The sequence below is a fragment of the Macrotis lagotis genome, chromosome 5 (genome assembly GCF_037893015.1).
Source record: "Macrotis lagotis isolate mMagLag1 chromosome 5, bilby.v1.9.chrom.fasta, whole genome shotgun sequence".
Taxonomy (NCBI): Eukaryota; Metazoa; Chordata; class Mammalia; order Peramelemorphia; family Peramelidae; genus Macrotis; species Macrotis lagotis.
Window position 1 is genome coordinate 109520433 of NC_133662.1, and position 26242 is coordinate 109546674.

The 26242-nt window shown below is 36.2% G+C and overlaps 1 protein-coding gene and 1 long non-coding RNA gene across 2 annotated transcripts in view; both read left to right on the plus strand.

Annotated features, from left to right (window-relative positions):
• The window catches only part of FOXO3 (forkhead box O3), a 145972-nt gene that overhangs the window by 6653 nt on the left and 113077 nt on the right, over window positions 1–26242 (plus strand). The window lies entirely within an intron of this gene.
• LOC141487773 (uncharacterized) overlaps window positions 1157–26242 on the plus strand; it is a 32052-nt gene continuing 6966 nt past the window's right edge. The window contains exon 1 of the long non-coding RNA XR_012468511.1: window positions 1157–23095. This is a non-coding gene — a long non-coding RNA (uncharacterized LOC141487773). The remainder of the gene's footprint in view (window positions 23096–26242) is intronic.

Consider the following 26242-nt stretch of genomic DNA (forward strand, 5'->3'; position numbering starts at 1 on the left):
GTACAGCTACACATATTTCAAGATGTGATAAACCATGTTAATATTTAGAGACCCATGAAAGTAGGTTGTTTCAAATGATATCTAACAACATGATGGTAAATAGGACAGTTTAACTAAGGGAGTCTTATTGTGTGTGTGTGTGTGTGTGTGTGTGTGTGTTTAAATGAATGAAATAACACATAGGATTATAAAGGAAACCAATTATGATACAATAGTTATCAGAGATTTTTTTTGAACTAGAAAGGGACATTAGAAATCACCTAGGCTAACACTCTTCATTTTGTAGTGAGACCCAGGGAGAGATGAAGCAACTTGGGCAGTATGATGCAGCTAATAAACTGGTTGAGTCAGAATTTGCACTCAGGTCCTATAACTCAACGTTCAGCATGTTATTTCACTCCAAATCCACTGTATAATATACTGACTCTGTTACTGGTATATGACTAGTGGCCTAGAGAACCACCACATAAACTAGTCCTTAACTTCATACCTATTGCCACTGAAAGCAGGCTCAGGCTGATTTTAAGAACCCTTTCTTCCCAGGACCAGTTTCTATTCTTGAATATGGAGCTATAGTTTTTTGTTCATGGAAAAACAGATGATCAATCATTCTTCCTCTAGTGATGACAGCATCCTGTATATCAGAAGTTCTGGTTAGAATTATCCTACTTTGTCTGTTCTCAGTGATATATCCTCTGTGAGGATATATCTCAAGTAAACTGGACCCCAACTGACACATGTGCTGTGAAATAAAAATCTAGATCAAGATCTGAAAGGAACCTTAGATACCATCTTGTCCAAACTCCCTGATTTTACAGGTGAAAACAGTCAGATCCAGGGAGGAAAGCGACTTGACTGAAGTTGGATTTGAACTTAGGTCTTCCTGATTCCAGGCCTAGCTGCTCTTATCTACTGTACCACCTAGTTGCCCAACCACCTTACTTACTTCCCCAAAATCTGAAGCCAGAAGGGATTTTACTAGTCACTGAAAATGAAGTGACTTGTTCAGGGTTATGTGAAATCAGGGAGATTTAGTGTTTGAATCTTGATCTGCCCCTTAGAGCTGTTTGATCTTGACTTCATACCTTTCTAAAATCCATCATTATACCTCACAGGGTTGTGTTGTAGGAATGGGTGCTTGGGGGGGGCGGGGGGGTTCAGGAATGCTCTAAAAATCCTTAAAGAAGTATGTAAATGTAAGGTGGTAGAAGTAATGGTAGTAGTGATGGGCAGTAGTAATATAGATTACTCTCTGGACTCCTGAATTTAGGACTTCCCTACTATATTGTTCTTCCTTCTTGGCAGAACAAGCCATATAGTCTAGTCTAGTGACTGTTTGCTAGGGTAAGATGCAGCTCTGTCTCCAAGGAGTACTGCTATTTTCACAAGAGAAGGAATGCTTCAGTGCTTTTTTTTTTTTTTTGGTGGACTTTCTCTTGTCTTTTGATCCCAACTTGAATGAATATGTTCCTGTCTTCTTGACTAGGCCACAGAGGACTGAGAATGGAATGCATTGACAAGAACAGCAATTTATTCTTGTAGTGATTAGACCAAAAGGAGCTATTTGTCCTGCTTGTTCAAAGGGATCAACAAAGAGAGATGGAAAAGTTAGGTGTAAAAGTTTTGGAGCTAGACCAAAACTAGAACCATCAAAGATTTGTCTTCTTGAGTTTAAATCTGGTCGCAGAGACTTATTAACTGTGGGAACCTGGACAAGTCACTTTACCTTGAAAATGACTTGGAGAAGGAAATAGCAAACCATCCAGTATCCAAAGATACTTGACAAACCAAGAAAAGAAGAATCAGACACAACTAAAAAACAACTGAATGACCATGAATGACCACAACTTCTTAACTCTCTGAGATGGAGTTCCCTGTCTAGGAAATGAGAAGGTTGAAGGAGATGACCCCTAAGTTTCCTTGCAGTTCTAAATGATTTGCAATTCTGCCCAGCATATATACATATACATACACACACACACACACAACCTCCTATAGGTGGTAAGATAAAGAAACCGAGGCCTACAGAAGAATAAGTGACTTGCCCAAGGTCACTGAAGCTATTTAGTGGCAGAGCTGAGACTAGAACCTAGATTTCCTGACTCTTAGCCAAGGACTCTGGCCTGTCTACCAATATTATCCTATGAGATTAGTCATAACCGTGTCCCAGATGTCTCCATCAGTACTGCATTATTTCAGCATGATTGCATCTTTGGAATTGTTTCACTTGGTTATTCTCTGCTTAATTGTCTTGTTGGTTCCCTCTAAAGAAACTGTGAGAATGTGGTTGTCCTTCTTGTGTCTGTCCCAATGGAGCTCACTTCTGGGAAGTCTTCTGTGATTAAAAAAAACCACACCTGAATCAATATTTTCTCTTAATATCACCCCATTATTTATGGGACTCTATTTGGTCCCCATAGATTTATATCAGTTTGTCTGTTTCTAGATAAGCAAAGTTTTTCCAAATCTCTAAATGATGGCCAGTGGCTAGTGGCTAATGTATAGGGCCTAGAGGTAGGAAGGGTTAGGTTCCCATCCTGTCCTTGACACTAACCCTATGACAGTGGAGTAGTCAATATTCTGAGGCTGAAAAAAAAACCCTTTTTTTGTAAAAAGGGGTTAAATAGTCTCTGCCTTACAGTCTTGTTGTAAGGCAGAAATAAGATAATTATGTAAAATCACTTTGCAAATCTTAAAGCCCTAGACAGCAGCTATTATTATGTTACATTTTCTAAATAGGGAATGTATTTTCTAATAAAGTACTATGCACATATGTTTCTATGTGTCCATATATATTATAGAAAATACATCTACATTCATTTATGTGTGTGTGATTGACTACAGAGAGTTGATTGTGTGTGTGTGTGTGTGTATTATGACCTTAGTTATAATGTAAGTTTGGCAACGTTCCAGGACTTTAAAATCAGAGAGGGATAATATGAATAATCAGAATGACCTAGGGGATCAGGAATGTAGTGACATCATGAGTGGAGTCTTCATGGCACTTGGAGCTATAAAAGAGGGCATGGGTCTGGACCCAATGGCATTCTTGTTGACATGATACATTATAGAATTTAAATGATCCTTGGACATCCTTGGGGGCTCGATTAGTCTATCAAGCCCTTTAATGGTCCCAGAAGACTTCACAGATGCCAGAACCAACATCATCATCAACTACAACAGCAAAGAAGGAGGAAATGTGGCCTTTGTGACTCTCCTGGCATCTTGCTAAGTTGTAATAGTGATGGCTTGCCCTCCACACATGTGTTGTGCTTTAATCAACTTTGATTTGTGCCCAATGCAGTATTGTTGAGTGAGTGAATGGATGAATAAAATAACTCAAAAGAGTCCTGTGCAAAGGACGCTGGCTTTGATCTAAGAGGACCCAACTGCTTCTGTTACTTTCTGCTTGGGAGCCCATGGCCAAGAGATTGAACCTCTTTGCTTCTCAGTTTCCTCATATGTAAAACAAGGGGTTAGGTTAGTTTGGATGGCACCTATCTGTAAAATGGGATAATAATAGCAGTAAACTCCCAGGTTTGTTGTGGAGATCAAATGAGATAATTATAAAAACCTTAGCACAGTTCTGGATCATAGTTATTATTCTTATTCTTGCCCCGAATAAAAGATGTAAAAATCCTGTTTTTTGGAGGGGGGGGGGATGGCAAAGGAACTGGGGTTAAATGACTTGCCCAGGGTCACACAACTAGTAAATGTCGGGTGACTGAGGCTGGATTTAAACTCAGATTGCCTGAATCCAGGGCTGGTGCTCTAAATACTGTACTACCTAGTTTCCCCTTCCCCCCTCCCCCTTTTTTTTTAAAGTTAATTTTGTGTGTGTGTGTGTGTGTGTGTGTGTGTGTGTGTGTGTGAGGCGTTTGGATTTAAGTGACTTGTCTAATGTGATCTTTTTAGAGCAAACAAGAACCTGTTTTTAACAAAGGAGATCCATCCACCGGCAGAAAGTTTCTTTAATTCTTAATTTTCTTTAATGACTTTAAAATATGATTTCACTTTGAAACATTTTATTTGCAAACAACTTATCAAGAATATAGACATCAAGTAAAAAAATGAAAATAGTAGGTCGCATTTATTTTTGCATGAGCTGCTCTCAGTGGCAATAGGTATGAAGTTATGACTAGTATTTATACAGTGTGTTCCAAAAATCTTAGTGTAGTTTTAAGTCTTAAACTAAAATCTCAATACTTTAAGCTGTTATATTATATATAACTTAATGTATATATCAACATTTTTACATATAATTTAATATAATTACAATAATGAAAATATTACCATATATAATGTAAATTTAAAGGTATACAGTATGATAAACTAATATATATCTATTTGATTTTATATATATCTACTATTATATAGACCTGTTATTCTATTTACAACTTAAACTTTAAGTCAATAAAACTTTAAATTTTTATCTATTTAAACTTAAACTACTTTTGGGACATTCTGCATAGTATTTTAAACTTTTTGCAAAGTACTTGATATACCTTTTCGATTCTCCCAAAACTCTGTCATATCTGTACTACAATTCTTATTGTCCATATTGTACACTGAGGAAACTGAAGGTTGGAAGCTAAGAGATTAGTCCATTATCCCATAAATAGTGAGTCTCCTAAATCAGTATTTGAACTGAAATCATCTGACTTTAATTTCAGCCCTCTCTCCATTCTGCCAATCAGTTAGACCCAGAAAGATCACAAATGGATCTCATTTGATGTTAGGACTCTGGGAGATGGACATGATAGGAGATTGTGACCATGTTGTCATAGAGTGTTAGAACTTTGAGGCACCTCAGAGAGAAGTTAGACAATCCTCCTTTTATATGTTTAGAAACGGGCTGTGTACAGTGGATTTGTTAGTGAGTGGCTAAGGTTGGACTAGATTGCCTACCTTTTTTCTGAATTCAGCATTCTTGATGATACCTTAGTTTAATAAATTTAAGATTTTAATGGTGCCTTATTTTTGCCATGTATTTAGGAGTCTAGGATAGATTGGATGGGTGCACATGAATAACTTGGAAAGAAAAATAGAAGCTTCTTGGGAGAGATGGGGTTAATAGAAGCATCTGGGCCACTGGGAACTATGGACTCAATGAAATGAAATCCTTAGTTTGTTTTTAAATGATCCTAGAATTTCTATTGTGCCACTTCTGTTTAGGCTTTCCACCTGTATAAAGATATTGACCCACAGGGGCTGTATCTGTAGAAGTCTCATTTCATGAATTCATAATTCTTTCCAAACTGGGTTATCATGTTTTCTCTCCATTTTTTCCCTCTTCTACAGTATCTCCTGCTGCCCTCTCTCCCTTCCAAAGTTGTGAGTTTTTTTTTTTTATTTAAGAGATTTGTTATGGAACAAATACCAAGGAAGTGGAGTTGATTCAGTCCTTTCTCTCTCTCTCTCCTAAGGCCTTTCTGGGTAACTGGTTGGCAGAATGATAGGGTATTGGACTTAGAATCAGGAAGACTCATCTTCAAGAATTTGAATCTGGCCTCAAATACCTCCCAGCTTTTTGAACTCAGGCATGCCACTTAACCCAGTTTGCTTCAGTTCCTCATCTGTAAAATGAACTGGAGAAGGAAATGGCAAACTACTTCAGTATTTTGGCCAAGAAAACCTCAAATGGGGACACTGAGAGTCAGATAAGACTGAAAACGACTGAGAAGACCCTTCTAGTAATTTTACTTCTCTGTCAACTTCTCAGATGGTAGGGATGAGGAAGCAAGTTCTTTTTATGTGAATCTGTGGCCACAGAAAGCTCAGAGTTGAGATCCTGATAGAGAGAAACTATCTTCTGCTAAGTTCCATATTGAGTCTATAAACACCTTTGTAGTGATTGGGCAGTGAATTCTCTATGTGTCATCCATTTCTTTTGACAATTGAGAGAGGGGGGGTGGTTCTTCTTTTTTTAAGTTTAGGGAAAAATACTGACCAATACACCTTCCCCATCCATTCCTCCTTGTTTCATGTCACAGAAATGAATAGCTTGACTTGAACATTGGTTACCTCATTTAAGAGTTGACTTCAAGGATGGAGCCAGCAGAGGGAGTGAACAAGTTTTAAAGCTATCCCAAGCTAGTTTCCTTTTTTCCTAGATGCTAGAAGGCTCACTTGGATTAAAAATAATTCTAAGGCATAGAAATAATCATATTCTTGCACAGCATCATTAGAAAAGTTTGGGCTTGAGGTCTAAAAACCCTAGTTCTTCAAAAAATATTTCAAGAAGTAGAAATGGGATTTAAAATCAAATTTAAAAGAATAATTTCCACCTTTTTTTTATTTTTGAAAGGGTGAGGAAGGTTAGTTTTTGCTTCCTCTGTGTTCTGTTGAATTTCTAGTTGATTTTAATAGGGCTACATTTCTTCATCAGATTTAGATCTGGAAGAGACTTTAGATATAAGCTGGTTCAATCCGGCCCTCTTCATTTTACAGGTGAAGTAACTGAGGTCCTTAGAGATGAAGCAAATTGAGCAAGGTCCCACAGGTGGTAAAGTAGGATTCAGATTCAGATCTTTTGACTCCAAATTCCCTTGTACCGGATTACTTTAAGTTTAGCCTGACTGGCATGCATGTTTGTTTGACTATACCCCCCCTTTTTTTTTTTTTTTGGTTTTTCTCTCTGTTTTTTCTTTTTTGTTTGTTTGGAGGTTTTTTTTTTGAACTGTTTCTTCCCTTCTCAGTGTATTCTCTGTATATATTATAGTTTTTTAGTTGTTACATTATTATACTATATGTTATCTTGTAGATTGGAGAAAGAAGAAGAAGGTTGGAAGTTGGAGGGGGGTGAAGAGGCAAAGGATAGAAATTGAGGGTCATTTTCTCATGGGAATTTTCACAGGATTGACTTGGAAAGATGGGAAAAAGAACGATGTATATCTGTCATGTTGATGTGGGTGCAGAGATAGATGCCTTTATGCTTTTTCCCTACATTCATTGTCAAAGACACAGCAGTTCTCTTCCCAGCAAGGGTGAACAGCAACAATTATTCAAGACCTCAGAAACCATAAAGAGGTCACAGCACTGGTGTGGGACTCGGGCTACCACCTGCATCTCATTTACAAAATGATGTGTTCTTCGTCAAACAGAAGCTTGATCCTGTCTGAGAAATAGGAGACAAATGGGAATTTTAAAATAACCTATCAATTTTAGGTCTCAGACTTTATTGGAATTATCTCTTCGTTTTTAAAGGTGAATGTGTGTCTTTGTCCTTTTTCAAACTTTTTTTTTCTTCTAGTTTAGGATGAAGCTGAGAAGCCATGTTTTCTCATTGACAAAATAAACATAAAATTGTGTCAGATTCATTTAAGTAAAAGAAAACAAAACAAAAAAAAAACTGAACTCAGATAACAGGTAAGAAAGAATTGGATGAAGAATTGGAGAATTTGGGTTAATAGCCTCTCTCTGTTACTTGGTACTGGATAACTATTTTTGATTGTAAGCTTCTAGAGGGCAGGTACGGTCTATTGCCTTTTCTCAATTTTTAGTGTAGTTTTAAGTAGGTTTAATAAATGCTTATTGATTGACTGACTTTGGACAAGTTACTTTGCTTTTCTTGTCCTCAGTTTCACCATCTGTAACATTAAAAGATTGGACAAGGTGGTCTCATGATCTGGGGTCCATGGAGAAGTCAGTCATATTTCCATTTCATTGAACTTGATGAATAATTCCCTCAGTTCTCTGCTAGGTCTGTGACAAAACTGAGCCTCTGAGGACATTTATTTTGCATTTGTTGAATATAGAAACTCATCCACTCTAAATGACCTGACTTTTCACTTGTTTTCCTTTTATTCCCCTCCTTTTCCCAAGTGAACACCATATGTAGATCTCAAATCACTTCTAAATAATAAATGTTAATTACTTATTTCAAGCTACAACTTTTTATGTAGGCTAGGACCATAAATATAATTGTCAGGGAACTGAGTTCTGTCTGCTTTCAGAAGTAGGTGGCAAATTTGACAACTGCCTATATGTAGATCATCCTACATACTTCTTAAAAAATTTTTTTGGATATCCATCCAGATTTGGTAGAGACAGACAATAAGTGAAAGCAGTGGTTTTGAATGGATAAAGGAGAAGAGTTTCCTGTGTGGGCAGGTCAGGTGCAGTTTTGATGTTCATAGTGATGTGATTAAGCCACTCAAAAGAACTCCTGCATACGAATGAAGTGCTAGATTAGAATCCCTATGTTTAAAAATATATATATTCTTAAAAATAAGTCACATTATGCTTTTTTGTTTTTACATCACAGTCATTTTTGGATGGATGTGCCTCTCTTTCCATCCTCTCCTCCTTTCCTAAAGTGAATTGTTTTCCATAACAATGAAAGGCAGTTAAGCAAAAATAACTGAAAGGATGACTATTTGACTATATAGATGCCACATTCTGGAATGGAGATTTGATTTATTATGTTTTCTTAGATTTTTTTTCAGATCTTTGTAGCAAATGGTCTTTTTGATTATGCTGTTGTTATTTTATATATATATATATATATATATATATATATATCTCGTAGTTTGGATTCTCTTTTTTTTAGTCTTCATCATTTAAATGATTTTTAAAGTGCCTACTGTATGTCAGAAGCTATTAAGTAGTCCTTGTCCTCAGAGTACTTTCATTCTGTGAAATCTTCCCAAGTTTTTCATAATAACTCCTATTGAATCTCTTTTCTTCTTACCCAGGCTCTGTGTTGGATGGTCTATTATTTAAAGCCTTCCGTGATGTTCCAAGCTTATTTCCCTCCTTTCTCTTCTTTATGTCCAAGAACATTAATGTCTGAGATACAACTCTTACTGAGTCAATACCATCTTGAACAGCAGACATTTATCAGGCTCCTACATTATATGAGGCTCAGGGACGTTTGCCCTTCGTTTTCTTTTTAAATTTTTTTTTAAAATTTAAGGCAATGGGGTCAAGTGGCTTGCCTAAGGCCACGCAGCTAGGTAATTATTAAGTGTCTGAGACTGGATTTGAACCCAGGTATTCCTGACTCCAAGGCCGGTGCTTTATCCACTGAGCCACCTTAAATATACTCTTCATCTGATTTCTTTACCCCTATTTAGTATTCCAGGACCAATCTTAGTCTACATAAAACAGAGTTTTAGGTGAAAGATTAAAGAAGTTGAAGTAAAGTTCATCTACCATAGACTTCTTCACTTTGTAAGCACATAATCTTTCAAACATGTAGAATGAAATAGTTAAAAAAAACTTAGAAAACATAGGAATTTATAATTTAGTTAAATACTAGGTGGTACAATGGATTGAGCACTGGTCTTAGAAGTCAGGAGGACAGGAGTTTAAATCTAGACTCAGAGGCTTAATAATTGCCTAGCAGTGTGACCTTGGGCAAGTCACTTAACCTCATTGCCTTAAATAAAATTCAAAGAACCCCTAAAAATAAAAAAAGATCATTTTTCTTAGGGGTAGGTAATTTATATGACTTGATAATTTTGGGGTTAGGTACTTCAAACATTTTTTCTATTTTTTTCTGGATTAGAGAGGAAGGAGGGTATAATGAATTATGGAGAAGCTATAGAAAGTTATGGAAAGGAGATTCTCTGAGTAAAAATAAATAGCTTGTGTTTTTGTATCACCTTGAGATTTACAAAGCACTCTACCAATATTTTTTCATTTAATATTAATAACACTAATATGTATACATAATACTTATTATAGATTAGTACTCTGCTTTATAAAAGTCTCATTTGATCTTAAATCCTGCAATATCCTATCCCCATTTTACAGATGAGAAGAGGGAAACAGACCTCATTTAAATTTAAATGATTTGCCTGGGGTCAGATAGCTAGTAAGTATCTGAGGCTGGATTTGAACTCAGCTCTTCCCAACCCTCCCTGAGCTGCTTAGCTCCTGTTTAAAAAGCTGGATCATCTTACTTGATTGAATTCATAGGTTTTTTTTTTTTTTGTGTGTGTTTCCTTATCTGTAAAATGAAGAGGATGAGGTCTCCCAAGAACCGTTTCCACCTGAAAAACTCTTGGATTTGGAGTTTGAAAGCTCTGAGAATTTGTGAAGACCTCTAGATACTAATTGAGTAAAGAAACTGGAGGCAATTCCAATCCCTCTCTTCCCCCTTAGAATAGTTTTCGGGGGGGGGGGGATGATTTGCTTGGCAGAAGTTTGGCTGCCAAATCAGATCTCATAATTAGAGAGATTAAAAATATTTTCTGAGGTGGTTGCCTCTTTGCTGTTACAGTCACTGGTTCATGGCAGTTTACCAAAGCAGAAACAAATAATGTTACATAATGTGGATTTCAAGCCAGAGCAAAATGTTTATATTCGCCAGTAAATGCTGGACTACTTTTGCCTTCAAAGTAAAAAATGTGGTGGGAGCAGGGCCTAAAATGGTGGTTTTAATTTGCTGCCGGAATGTGAAGCTCCACAAATTCCAGGACAGCCAGACTAGCAAAATATGAACTCTGAATGATGCTGCATGTTCTTGGGTACTCGAGGGTGGGGTGGGGAAACAACCCCAAACTCTTGCAACTGCCAAGTTCAAAGTGGCGATGGAGAGCAGCCTGTAGATGGTGTCTGCATTCTGGGGCTCTTTGATAATTGTGGAGCAGGCCGAGTGGTTCTGACTGATAACTCAATACTCTGAAAGAGTCAGAGTCATGGGTAGAACTTTAAAGGTTCCAGGAATTAATAATTCACATTTAAAGAGGGAGTAAAAGTATGCTCTTTAAAACTTATTAGGCATCACCTTGAAGGCCTAGTTTATACTAGCCAGATGAAATGGATGTACATGAATATTCCAAAAGGTTAATTAAAGGATAATTTTTTTTTGGTTTACCTCATGAATTTTCTAGCTTGTTTTTTCAGGTCTGTATTTTACATACCTAGTATAAACTTGGGCTGATGGTTTTTCTTTAAAGTTTGCTTTATTTTACTCAGTTTTTTTCCCAAATTATTTTTTTTTAATAAAAATTCTTTTATACAGCAAAGAGAATTGGGTTTGGAGCTTGGTGTAAGGATTGGCTACTTGGTATCTCTGAGTCTGATTTGTCATATGAAAAAAATGAAGGGGTTCAGCTATCTGATCTCTAAGTCTACTTCTAGTTCTAATATTCTGTGACTTTGTCTCTGGATTAAAATTTTTTTTCCTTGCCCTTGTTTACTGGAGTAAAACATTTTTCCCTTCATCATTTTCACTCTTTGCACAGGTAGCCAGTTAAGAATAAATCTAGTTTATTTGAACTAGTGAAAAATTACTATATTAAGACTCTCATAGTTTTAGGCGTATTTGCTGGAACTGATCTTCATTCTGAAACAATACAAAGAGCTAACATTTGCATAATTCTTTAAGGTTTCCTAAGCACATTATGGAGATCTTCATAGTAATACTGCAATTAAGATCCCCATTTTACAGGTGAAGAAACTGATACACTTGAAGTTTAGGGATCCCTCATTTTTACTTACAACAACCCTAGACATTAGGATCTGTTATCAACAATTTACAGATGAGGAAATAAATAAGCATTAGGTGACTTGTTCAGTAAGGCTGAATTTGAACTCAGATCTTTCTTGATTCTTAAGACCAGTGTTTATATATACTGAGCCACCAAACTCCTTGAAGGCAAGAATTGCTTTATTTTATATTCAATATCTAACCCAGCTAGTTCATCTAACCACATAGAGAGGATGTTTTGATATATGTTTCTTGATTGATTAATTACTAGAAATGATCCCATCACCCTTCATGCACTCAACTTAGATCAGTTCAACTCAACAAACATTTTTAAAACTCCTGTTGTGTGCAGAACAAGATTCTAGCAAAAGGAAAGAGAGAAAGAGATAAGATAAGAGTTCTTTTATTTTTAAGATAAGAGTTCTTGACATCACAGAATTTACAGTAGGAAGAAGGAAATAGATATTATTAAATTTTTCCTATGGATCAGACGCAGTTTTACAAATATTTCATTTGATCCTCACCCCAACCCTGGGAGGTAGATACTTGTAGTTATTCCTTTTTATTCCCATTTTACAGATGAAGAAACCGAGACAGAGGTTAAAGTAACTAACTGGTGCACATGCATGCACACAAAAACACACACATACACACACATATATACATACAGCTGATAAAGAGTCAGAGGCTAGATTTGGACCCAGGTCTTCCTGACTTGGGGATAGCTAGGTGACCCCACAGTGATAGAGCACTGGGGCTGGGAATCCTGAGTTCAAATCCATCCTCAGACATGTACTAGCTGGGTGATCCTGGACAAGTCACTTAACTCTGTTGACCTCAGTTCCTTATCTGTATTATGAGCTGGAGAAGGAAATGGCAAACTACTGCAGTATCTCTGCCAAGAAAACCCAAATAGATAGTGAAGAGTTAGACGTGACTGAAAAATGAATGAACTATAATCTTCTGATGTGAGACTCACCCCTATATCCACTAGCCACCAGACTAGTAGGGGGCATATAATACACAAATAAATAACTAACACAAAATAGAGAGTGACAGTGTTTCTGAGAATGAAAGATAGATTGTTTCTAATTGGGGGAATCAAGGGAGGAAGAGGGAACTATTGATCTGTCTTCTGTATCCAGAGGGATGTAAGGTTGTAGCATGTTGTATGTAAAATCATAACATTCCAAGTGAATAAACCAAGACGTGGCTGCAGGTGAACTAGTCTCACCTCCCAGCATCATTTTTTTTTTCTGGCAAGGCAGTGGGGTTAAGTGATTTCCCCAAGGTCACACAACTAATTATTAAGTATGTGAGGTTGGATTTGAAATCAGGTCCTCTTGGGCTGGTGTTCCATCCACTGCTGTCCTCACTCCCACCCCAGAATCATCTTTTTAATTGTGTTTGGATCTAGCTCTAAAGTGGTCAGATATCAATTGTGCTGCCAAAAGGATCTTTTATGATAATGTAACTATTTATAATGGCTTTACTCCTCAGCATAGATTACATGAAAGGGTTAATTAGTAAAGAAAAAGCTAGAAAAATAGGGTCATATTAGATTGGGTAGGACCAAGTACAGTGATGACTTGATCAGACCTCTATCTCTGAAAAAATTAATCTGGTAATGGCAAGAAGCATGGCTTGTAGTGGAAGCGTAGACAATTTGTAGATTTAGAGTTGAGAGGGACCTTAGATGGTATCTAATTCACTCCTTCCATTCCAGTTCCACATCCTCATAAAAGTGGGAAAACTGAGACAGATAAAAGGTTATTTAACTTACTCAAGGTCATACAAGTGCTAAATGGTATAAAACTCAGGTCCTTTTACTCCAAAGAACCCGGTTTTTATATTTTTCCTATATATATATATATATATATATATATATATATATATATATATATATATTTAATTAATGTTTTATTCTGCTCTTAGCACACATGTCAACAAACAATGAATCACTTTCAGTTTGGTTTTTGAATTGATTTTGTAAAAAGCATTTTGGAATTCAAGGAAGAGTAGAAAAAATTCTATCTTATTGGAATTCACATAGAATAGAAAAATTTCTATTCTGTGTGAAACTGTGAACTTAGGAAGATTTTTTAAAAAAGTATATATTAAGATGAACAGCTAACATTTCCCCTCTTTTTTTAGTAAGAAGAACTGAAAGTCTATACTTAGAAGCATTTCTGTCTTGCTATTTCTAAGACTGACCAAGATATCTTTAATTTATTCAAATACTTAGACAAATATTTGACCTTTTGCATGAGAGGAAATACCTGTCAACGAAATCATATTAATTAAATGATGGATAGTGAAAGAAGAAATGGGAGAGGAAGGGAATCCATGTTAGATATGGGAACAGGGGGAGAAAGTGAAGGTGAGCCAAAGAAAGAAAAGACTAAGGTTTTGAATATGGGGGTATAGGAATGGTGGTGTCATCATCAGAAAATGAAGTCAGAATGAAGAGTGGGTTTGAGCAGAAAAGATAATAAGCTTAGTTTTTTTATCCATGTGAATTTGAGGTTCTGTTGAAATGTCTGGTTGCAGTTGAACTACTTGTAAGATTTCTTTCTTAGGTAGCTAGGAGGTGCAGTAGATCTGTCAGCAGGCAGATCAGAATTCAAATCCTGCCTCAGATAGTTGCCAGCCTGTTGACCCTAGGCATGTCATTTAACTTCCGTCTGCCTCAGTTTCCTGATTTAAAACAGTGGTGATAAATATCACCTATCTCCCAATTTTCAAAGTGCTTTGCAAACCTTAAAATGCTATATAAATGCTAGCTATTACCATGTACTCTTTTTTTTTTTTTGCGCAGCTGAAAATGTACATGAAAGAGATCATCCGATCTTGTGTGGAAGGGAAAGTTGATTTGGAATTGAAATCAGATTTGGATTTTATCCTGGCTCTGCTGCTCAGTACATGTGTTAACTTTGCCTCAGTTTTCTCATTTCCAAAATGTTCTTTTTAAATGAATGATTAATAAGGAAGTCCCTTTTACTCTATAGCTTGGGATCTAGTTCTCCTTCCTTTCCTTCTTTTTCAGTGAAATATTTAACTGATGGTAAGGGGAATACATTTTATTCATTGTGTTTTTTTTTTTTTTCAAATGTCCCTAACTCAACAGCAGTGTTTGTACCAGCCTGTAAAAACCAAAGGCCTAGAAAGAAATTTGACTAAAGGAGGCCAGCAGATCTTTTATTTATATTTTTTTTTTAGTGAGAACTGAAAATATAATCCAGACCATTTTTCTGAATTTCCACAAAGATGAGATGATAATTCATTAAATTGAGTGCATTACTTAACCCTTAGATGTTTGGAATAGATTTAGGAAACTATCAAGGGCCAAAAGTTTTGTTTTGTTTTTCTTAAAGCTGATTTCCGGACTGATATAACACATGATATTAGACAGTAAGAAGTCATGTAATTTTATATATCATAAGGAATAAATATTCTATCTAATGACTCCCATAGGAAAGACACTGGCATTTGAATCCAGGCTCTGCCCCTTTTCATCTTTAAGCCTTTCTTAACCTTTGGGTCTTAATTTCCTCTTCTCTAAACTGGGAAAAAAAGGTTAGCTTAGATGGACATGGACCCCCTTCCAGCTTTGAAATCTACAGTCTGATCTGTTTATGGAAATTAATACTGTAGATCCCTTCATTTGTTTCGTTAATTCTACCTCAAAAAAAATAAGTTTTACAGAGTCTTCTTTTGGGGTAGATGCCTGCCTCTCCATTAACTGAGCTGTCTAAATTCTTCTTAGTTAGCCTTCACCCCTTCAAGAAAGAATTGTTTTCAGGGTGGCTAGGTGACACAGTGGATAGAGCACCAACCCTGGAGTCAGGAGTACCTGAGTTCAAATCTTCTGGCCTCAGACGCTTAATAATTACCTAGCTTTGTGGTCTTGGGCAAGCCACTTAACCCCATTTGCCTTACCAAAAAAAAAAACCCTAAAAAAAATTGTTTTCCAGATTCAAATGCTCCTTGATTTTTGTTTTCTAATTTATGGCATATTCATCTTTTAAAAAAATTTTTCATTTTTTTTCAGGTCAGTGTTTGGCATCTGTCTTTGGGGTACTTGGTGAGAGTGAGAGAGACAGAGAGAGAGACAATGAACTACTCATTAGCTTTTAAAAATACAGAGAATTCCTCATTTTTATGTTGTAGACAATATAATCAAGGTAAAAAAAGGTACCATGAGAAATAAACAGAACTAAACTTATATGGAACTATAGCTCTTTATCAGATGCTTTAAAAAGTGGTACTTTTAAATATAATCTTTTGATTTAAAAAAGCTATTAATGTCTATTTTTTTGATAATTTTATTACTCAAAAGCTTTCAAAATTATGTGATTATAAACATAAAATGCAACTACAGATGAGTTTTATTTTAGTTTGGGCCACCATGTTCTAACACATTAGGAATTGATTCCCATGATATCATGCATCATCTGCATATTGATGATTCTGCTCATTGTTCATTGATACAAATACTTAATATTTATAAGTTCCTTTATGTCCAACTTCCAGTCTCAAATGGGATCAAAGATTTTTTAAAAAAAATACTTAGTGTTCTTATAGTTATTAATGGGATAATTGATAGGCAAAGTTGGGTCAATACTGAAGCATCAAATTATCAACTTTTAGAGCTTGGAAAAGATTGCTCAGATCATTTCTAGTTCAACTCCTCATTTTACAGATGAAGAAACCAAGGCTTTGTTTTAAGTGACTTGTCTAAAATTAATTAATTTATATTGATGATTATTAATATAAATCAATTATTTAGTAATTTAATTTTAATTATTTAAAGTAATTAATTTAAAGCTAGCATTTATATGATGTTTAAAAGTTTGCAATATTGTGTATACACACACACACACACATATATGTATGTTATCTCATTTGATTTTTTTTTTTAGGTTTTTGCAAGGCAAATGGGGTTAAGTGGCTTGCCCAAGACCACAGCTAGGTAACTATTAAGCGTCTGAGGCTGGATTTGAACCCAGGTACTCCTGACTCCAAGGCTGGTGCTTTATCCACTATGCCACCTAGCCACCCATCATTTGATTTTCACAACAATCCTGGGACATTTTACATATGAGGCTATTGAGGGTAAGCGAGATTAAGTGAGTTAGTTGGTTAGGAAGGAGGAGACAAGGTTTGGGTGTGACTTAGGTTGTCCTGATTCCCAAGTCTAGTACACAAACAACCCTACCATCTAGTATTATATTTGTATTCAAACAAGACCTTCCTTCATGTGGATATCATGCTTTTTTGCTTGTTAGGATATAATTGTATTTTTTTTAAACCCTTTTCTAGTATATATTGAACCCTGTTAACATATATTGAAGTTTCCAGGAATAGGAAAGAAGGAATGTTGCTATTTCCAGTCATTGCATAAGATGTGTAAGATTAGTTATCTCTCTTTTGTGCAACTTAATCTGATATACAAGTAGCTTCCCTGTCTTTTGCTGCTTAAAGTTATTTGCCAAGCCTGTCAGATTTCTTCCCATCAAGAGACTGAGTGTCAGCTCTTAATTCTACAACCTTTTGTGGCCTCAGGACTTCAGGGTAGGGCTAGGATGATCAATTGCCAATATGTATTAAATATTTCCTTTTTGCCAAATGCTGTCCAAAGTACTTGGGTTAAAAAAGAGAGGCAGAAGACAGTCCCTACCCTCAAAGAGTTTACAAACAGGAGTCAGGGTATTGTCTAGGAAGGAGTAACATAAGAATTCCAGTCTCTTCAGTTTGTTGCAAGCTGCTCCTCAATCCTTGCTGCTTTTTGGTTGCTTTGTTTTTGTTTGAATTTTAAGTTTAATTTTAATTTTCAGAATTTTGCTGTGATTTCATTAGTATAGGGATTTCCATGTGACCTGAGTTACTGAGTTCAGTGAATCGGTTAGGATGGCACAGACAGAATGTAGCTGGGGAAGGACTTGAACTCAGATCTTACCGACTCCAAGACTGGAGCCTCTTCTAGCCACTGTACTCATGCTACCTCTAAAACTTCAGTTTTCTAATCAGCACCTGTGACATTGTGAGGAGGCAATGACTCATTCCCAGGTGACCACTGGAGATTTTCTGTTCAGTTTGTGTGTGTGTGTGTGTGTGTGTGTGTGTGTGTGTGTGTGTTTGGGTTGGGTTTTGTGGTTGTTTTTGTCTTTAGGGAATGTTCTTAATTTTAAGACTAGCAGCAGACGGGGGCGTTGTCCGCACTGACTCATCCCCAGACGGACTGGGGACATGTGGGAAAAAGATAAGATTAAAATATGCTGGGTGTAATCAGGACAAGAGAGTGACCCAAGTAAAGGGAAGTGTATTTACAACTTGAGTTCCTTAAATGAGATCAGAGCAGAAGGGAGGGAGGCAGGATTGACCCAGGGTCTTAACGGGCTCATGACCCCTACTTAACATAAGGTAAAGGCAGGCAGAGAGCAAAATAAGTTATTATTGCTGATGAGTAGAATTCGGTGCTTTAGGAAGGACCTCCTGATGGTCATGTCAGAAGAAGCCAGTGTTCCAAGGAACACTGTATTACCCTTAGATTCAAAATATGACTGACATGTAAAAAAAATTGACTATGATTTTAAAAATCCAACCCCAAATCAACTTTCCGTTTCTGTCAATGATGTTTAGATTTAGGGATTAGAGGCAATGTGACTTGGTAGTGAGTACTTGACAGGATTCCAGGAGACCCTGAATTCTCTTTCAAGGACCACTGTGGATTTGATCTTGGAAGAGGCTCCATTGCCCCTTTAGGAAACTCAGGGATGCTTATTGGCCATTAGACAGTACTCTTCAGGATCACTAATACTGTTCAGAAGTGCTCTTAAATACAGAGCATGGGTAATAAAATTGGGAATAAAGACATCACCAAACAGGGAGAAAATTGCATGAAAAGAGGGAAGAAAGTTTGAAGATGAAGTCTGAAAAGCATTGTCCCCATAGAAACCATGGTGGTGAAAGTGAAGTGCTTGGGGGCTTTGGAGCTGATTGTCATTGATCATCAGGATGGGCATAGCTCTGGTCAAGTTCAGGGTAAAGAAACTGAGTCAATGCTGTATAAAGATCTCTCATGGAAAGGAACAGGCATTCAAGCAAGAACTGCTTATCAAGTAGAGCTGTCAAAATGGAATGCCTTGGCTTGGGAGATCTTAGGTTGCCTTTCATTGGAGAGCTTCAACCCAGAGACTCAACCACTGTTGGAGATAATGTAGAGGGATTGTTGTTCAGAGACAGGCTCCGGGGCTGCTAGGTGGCGCAGTGGATAGAGCCTTGTAGTCAGGAGTACTGAGTTCAAATCTGGTCTCAGACACTTAATAATTACCTAGCGTATGGCCTTGGGCAAGCCACTTATCCCCATTGCCTTGCAAAAACCCAAAAAGAAAAAAAACAGATAGGTTTGGTTCCTAGTTAGGGTCAGAGGACCCACACCACTCCTAGTTTCTGTGATCTTGTGAGGTCTGCTACATATCAGTCTGTATCCCCAGTTTTATCTTCTAGGAACTCTACCTTGTTAGATTGTTGGGGTTTGACTGAGGAAGGTTGGCAGGGTTGGTGAGGGAAAAGGTGGACATATTGAAAGGAGCTAGGGGTAGAGATTCTTTTCTGAATAGAATTTTTCAAAACAAAAAGCCATATAAGTATGTGAGTGTCTATCACAGAGTTTCAAATCTATTGGGGGGGGGGGTGTAGGTTTTTGCAAGGCAGACAGGGTTAAGTGGTTTGCCCAAGGCCATGCAGCTGGGTAATTATTAAGTGTCTGAGACTTGATTTGAACCCAGGTACTCCTGACTCCAGGGCGGGTGCTTTATCCACTACGCCACCTAGCTGCCCCTTTTTTGGGGATTTTTGCAACGCATTGGAGTAAAGTGACTTGCCTACAGTCACACAGCTAAGTAAATATTGTCTGAGACAACATTTGAACTCAAGTCCTGACTCCAAGAACAGTGCTCTATCTACTGAGCCACTTAGCTGCCCTCAAAACTATTTTTAATAAGTATATAAATTTATAAATATTACGTTAATATATAAATCTTTAACATACATTTACAGATATAGTATATTTATATATAAATATAGCCAAATACATATTTTATATTATAATGTGATATAAGCAATATATAATTATAAATTATATATTTTACAATTATATAAAATGTTATACATGTCTCAATATGTTAAAATATATTTTAAAATCTGTTACAATATATTATATCTATAGAGATATAATATATCTATTTGTAGTTAACATCTCTGACAAATCTCAGAGTACCTGGCTTTCATCCCAGAAAAGACCCTGGACCTAGGCCTTCTAGGGGCCAAAACTTAAGACTTTAATATGGCTCTTTTACTTAGCCCATCTTTGAAAATTATTTTCTATAGAATGGACCTTTAATTCTGTGGTAAATCGAAGAAGAAAGGCTCTATTCTTTGGCTTCTGTGATACTGGATAGTTCTAAATTGGAAATAAATGCCATGATTGTTGGGTGGCCTTTCATGAAATTCAAAGGAAAATTATAAGTCCCACTAGAAGATAGGTAATCATTTACATCCATTTTTTCCCCCTCAGATGTGAAGAATATTGGCTCTTCCATTAAACTCAGAGTAAAGAGATGGGAAGTTTTTTTTTTCTGTTTCCTTTAGTGATCTCAAAATTAAGAAAAATTAAGTTAGTGCTAGTATGAAAGTGGTATATAATGTGTGTGAAAATTTATCCACAGTTTTCAAGTCTCCATTTCTGTCAGGAAATTAAATCTACAACATGAATACTTTGTCCTGGCCAACTGAGATTGTAATTTTTTTTTTTTCAGCATGGGCCAAGGCTAATAAAAATTCTCTTCCCTCCCATCTGTATCTCGTGCAAGTTTAGTTGGGAAGGAAGGGGAGTATCTGGATTTGCTTCAAGGAAAGAGGAGGGTCTGTTTTGAATTGTGATGGATTTTTACCTGCTTTTTTTTCTCTTCTAGTTCATAGCCCTTTTAAATCCACTAAGCCTATAAAAAGCTTTAAAAAAAAGTTACACTCCTGTAATCTGTAAATATTTTTTAGAGATCTTTCTCTGTTTGCTCCCTAAGGCCTTCAGGACAAAAGAATGACCTATGTATGCCATTTTTATAGATTCTGATACAAAATTGAATTTTTTTAATGCAGTATTATTGAACCAAAATTTGACTGTAGTAGTAGCTGCTACTTTTTTTTTTAAACTCTGACCATAACTTAGTTTTTAGAGAACCAACCTCAAAGGAAGACCTGGATTCAGGTTCTGCCTCTAAGATATACTGGCTTTATGACTCCTCCATGCTCCAGGAATTCCTTTAAGACCCTAATTTGGAAAGAAGTGCCACCCTGCATCAGGAAAAAGTTTTCTCATTTTTAGTAATGAAGTCACAGGTTCTACTTTTTGTAAGTAGGAACTTGGAGGGAAATTCAACACATGTCACCACATGGGATTTGGAAACAAATGTTGATTCTTTGAGTCCAGTGTTCTTCCTTCAGCCAAGTTTCACAGGTTGAAGCAAGCCTGTAAAAGGAGGGACAAAAACAATCAAGGGAAAACTTTTAAGAAGAAGGCTAAGTAAGTGGTCAGGTGTTTGAACAGTATGGAAACAAGAAGAGAAGGTGGCCAAGTTCTCGGAAGCACATTAAGAGAGTCTCTTTTGTATTGCTGAGCATGAGATTCAGGGAGATTTCCAATTGGAACCAAGGAATTCTAATAGGCTTCTCCTAAGGGTCTGGCCCATCAGGTTTTATATATGTGGTTGGTGTTTGACATTGTAGTGGAGGAACTAGGTTCTCATTGACCTTTCCCTCCATTAAAATGATAATAGAATATGAAAACATGTTGGAGATGCTGAAACTTTCTTTAAAACATATTTTCAGATAACTCAAAAATATGTCATTGCTTAATTGAGCTGAAAGTCTGTTGTGTTAACAAAAGAAAAAAAAAGATATGGTTCCTGGATCAGACATGGGAAAGTTTAAGCATTTTGGTGGAAGGCAAAGTGAAACCCCTTCCTAAGAGTAGAAGGAAGAATGAAAAAGCTAAATTATCTGTGACTTGAAAGCAATAATAATACTCAGTGTTTTGCTCATGCTTTCCAAAGAGTACAGAATTATGAATGACTTCTTTTTAAATTGGGCTTAGGGCCTTTGGAGGGAAGGAGATGCATTTTTTTTAAAACCAAACCTTCCAAAGTCACCAGTGTTTTTGGGACAAAGTAGTGAAAATGAAGAGATGAGAAACTTCAGACAAGGCCACATCTATTTCCCTGTTGTCAGACTTTCATAAAAAAAAAATCTGTGGCCTCTTGCCAATACTATGTTAAAAGGAACTTAGATGTCTGGGTATTTCTCATCTGCATGGAAAATGAGGAATGTCTCAATTTTCCTGAGATTAATGGTGAAGATAAATGCTTGATGCTTTAAAAATACAGACTCTAGGCTGTCCAAAGAAAAGGCCTTCACAAGAATGCAGACTACTTTTATAGCACTTTTTATTTGAAAGTTTGAAAATAAGTTTGGAATAAGAGCTTTGTATTTTGAGGGATAATTTTTCCCCTTTGTTCTTCTCAGGCTTCATACATGCTATTTAGGAATAATAAGTAAAGACCTAATGCTTTTTAATGACTGGCTTGGCAGAGTTTGTTGTCATGAATCAACTCATCAATTAACATTCATTTATTACAAATATTTGATGTATGTCAGAAAATAACTAAATACAACTAGGAATGTACATACAAAGAAAGACAATTCCTACTCACAGGGAGCTTTCTTCGAATAGGGAGATATTTTGGGAAAATGTGGTGATGGATAAAGAGTATTGAGTGTTAATGTCCTTTTTGTTTAATTAGTTGGGACTGATATTTCATGATCCTATTTGAGGTTTTCTTGGCAATGATACTGGAGTGATTTGCCATTTTCTTCTCCAGCTTCTTTTATAGATGAGGAAATTGAGGCCAACAAAGGTAAGAGATGTGCCCAGGGTCATACAGCTAGTAAGTATCTGAGGCTGAATTTAAACTTAGGTCCTATCTGATTTCAGGTCCAACACACTGTTCACTGTACTTGGTTACCTAGTTTTTCAATAATGTCATAGGCTAACTAATAATAAAAATAACAGTGAGCACTAATATAGTGCTTTTAAGATTTGCAAAATGCTACAGATATAAGAATTAAAATAATAACTAACATTTATATAAGGTCTACCATGTGCCAAACACTTTACTAATATTGTATCATTTGATCCTCACAACAGCCTTGGGAAGTGATCCCAATGCTTTGCTATTTTCTTCTCCAGGTGATTTTACAGATAAGGAAATTGAGGCAAATCTGTTAAGAGATTTGCCCAGGGTCTCACAGATAATTGTCATCTGAGGCAGGACTCAAATTTGGTTTTCCTAATCTGGCTGAAAGCATTCTCTTTACTGTGAAACCAGCTTGCCTCCAACTAAGCATGTAGCTGCCAGGAAAACTATATTAAATGAAACTCAGTTTAGTTAAGAATAATTTTTTTTTTCACATATGGGAAACAGGTATAGGGGAAGTTATGACCTGTCTTTGGAGACTATGTGGGTGATGGCAAAGGAAAGTTGAAGGCAGGCCTAAGACTCAGCCCTGAAGAACTTCACAAAAGTTTAAGTGTATAAAGTAAGTTCTTAGACACTTTTGCCTCTTTCCTTCCAGATAATTGACTAACACTCTATTGTAGATTTAGATTTACTATTTTATATTTATATATATTTATTATTATAGATTTAGAGCCAGAGAGGATTATCTGGTCCTATACATACTTCATTTTACAAATGAGGAAACTAAGTCTCCAAAAGCTCATACTAGTAGTAAATGGCAAAGTCAGGAATCCAGCTTAGACCTGTTTAAAGGTGATTGGGTTTTCTTTGATTGTATCATAGGATCATAATAGCTAACACAGTGTTTACTATGGGTCTAGCACCATGGTTAGTACTTTAAAATATTGTCTCATTTGATCCGAATAAGAATCCTGAAAGGCATTTGTTATTAACATCCCTATTTTACAGATGAGGAAATTGAGGCAAACAGGTTAAGTGACGTGCGCAGAATTACTTAACTAAGTGTCTGAAGCTGAATTTGAACTCAGTTCTTCCTGATTCCAGGTTCAGCTTTCTATCTATTCTGCCACCAAGCTGTCTTAGATTTAGAATTGTAAGGGAATTTATAGACCATTTAGTTCACTGTCCCCTTTAGAACCCCCCCCCCCCATTTTATAGGAAATTGAGACTCAGAGAAGTCAATTCACTTGCTTAGCATCACGTGTATAGTAAATAATTGGAGAATTTTAGTTTTTTCTTCATTGAAATTGAGATATTCATTAAGCCTGAAAGAAAATAGACATGACTTATGTTGCCAACACCACACCCTCCTCCCCAGTAATAAATTTATTCTTTGTAATTTATGACCTTTCCCTTAGGTTTTTGTTAACATTGCCAAATGACAAACCTAAATTTCTCCTTCATGTCTAGGAAAGTACAAGCAATATGTTCTGTTCATTGGGAAGGAAACAAGCTGTTGCTTGGAGCTCCCTTTGAACCCGTTATCCTTGGAACGTTTGCTGAAGCTCCTAGGTACTGTTGGTACTCAATAGATGTGGATTTTGATCCAGTTTCAGTTTTCTTGTCTCAGAGTTGGGGAGGCTAGGTGGTATTAGACTTGGCATCCTAAATATCTGTGTTAATATCCTACCCTAGATGCTTACAAATTGTGTCACCACCAAGCAAGTCATCGAATCTCTTAGTTTAGTTTTTTCCTTTGTAAAATGGAAATAATAACAATACCAATGGCATGGGGTCTTTGTTAGAATCAAATGAAATAATATGCATAATACAGTTTATACACAAAGAGCTACATAAATATTATTAATTACCATCCTCAGCATCATAAGATATTCTCTGTAGTCCTTTCCTGTGCTTGCTTTAGCTAGATTTAAAATTTATTTAGAACTGTGTCTAACACATAGTATACACTTAAATAACATTTGACTTGAATTTGGAGTGCAAAGACTACCTTTTATTTTCTTATGTCTCCCTCATTCATCTTCTTCAACCTCTCTTCTCTTTTACTCTATCTCTCCTTGACTACTTTCCCCTCTTCCTTTCTTCCCCCCCTTCTCTAGTCTTTTTTTCCTGTCTTTCTCTTCTCTGACTCTCCTTTCATAAACTAATGGGCTTATATGGCTCTAGAACAGTTGCCATATTGAAGAAAATATTCCTTGCTTCAGTTCCCCTCCATTTGGGAGACTCCTAGTTTTAGGATTCCTCTTTCATGAAAACTTTATCATTTTCAGATAAATCCTATAGATAGGAGTAACATCATTTTAAATTTTCTTTTGGGGGGAAGGGAAAAGGAAAGTTTTTAAGCAACAATAACTTAATTTCCTTATTCCTTTACTTACAAGGCATTTAAACTCTTTCCCTTTCATTGTGAAAATGAGACTGTTGAAAGAGCTTTGGCCCCGGAAATTATAAGTCCTTGGTTCAAGTCATAGCCCTGATATAGTAACATAAGCCTCAGGCTCACACCTAAAATGAGGGAGATAAATGAGGTTTTTCTCTAAGGATTTTTCTAGGATCAGCTCTAAGAATTTCATGATTTCATGACTAGCTACTCTCCAAGGTCCCTTTTGGTTTTATATATAATATATCAGAAATATTCTATTTTTGATTGAGGAATTCTACTTACAAGAAATGGTATATACATGAAAGTTGTGGGAAGAACTAATGCTAGGTTAAATAAAGTTGGTCAAAGGAGGTTTTCCCTTTAACTCTATTCTGGGCTTCTCTTCTTTGTCCTCTTAACTTTTCCCAGTTGACCCCCAAAGCCCTATAATATAGACTTCTTTCTGTCAGGCAACCCTTCACCCCTTTTTATAATATCTCCCACTCCCTTTGTCTGTCCTAGGTCATATAGCCTCAGGAATTTTCTTGCTGTCTAGTTAACCACATCTGATAAACTAATGCTAAAGTGTTACTCATACACAGCCTCATGGAATTTCAGAGCTGGGAGGAATCAGAGAGATCATATAGTCTAACCCTGCAATTCATAGAGCTAAAAGTGACTTGTTTAGGATCACAAGTCTAGTTTGTGGCAGAACCAAGTCAAGTGTTAATGGATTAATTGGTGCCTCTAGACAAATGGGTCACAATTGTTCTGAGTGGGAAGTCATCTGTGCTGCAATTGAAAAGATACTAATGGTGCAACTTTTAGTAAAGATTGATCTATGCAACTAGGGTGCCTTAATATATATTAATTGGATATCTTTCAGATCTAGGTTTTTTCCTAGCTTTGACTGGCTATAAAAGGGTTTCTACTCGTTAAATGATCAGAAGATTTCTATCTCAGCCAAAGCCTTGTAAAAGACCTCTAAAGTTAGGCTAAGTTATACCAGACTCATCTGACTAAAGATGAAACTATAGGTTTTTTATATATTTTAATTAGAAATTTTTCCTTTGAGAACAATTTGACTTTTAACAAAGTCTTGTATGGGGATAATGGTAAATGAAAAGTCCCCCAGACAGGACATGGCTAATGCAAGAGTTTGTTTTTTTTAATTATGTATGTTAATAACATGAGTTTATTTTCTTTTTTATTTCAGTAAGTGTGAGGGAGAGACAAATAAATGTGTATCAATTGGGAAAAAAATTCCCTGGGTCACATGACCTTTTTAAAAACATTTTTTTGTTTATGAAGAAGCACTTTTTTTTATACTGCAGTAAATTGTTTTGTATTAATTTCAAAAGTAGTCAGAGCAAGATCACCAGC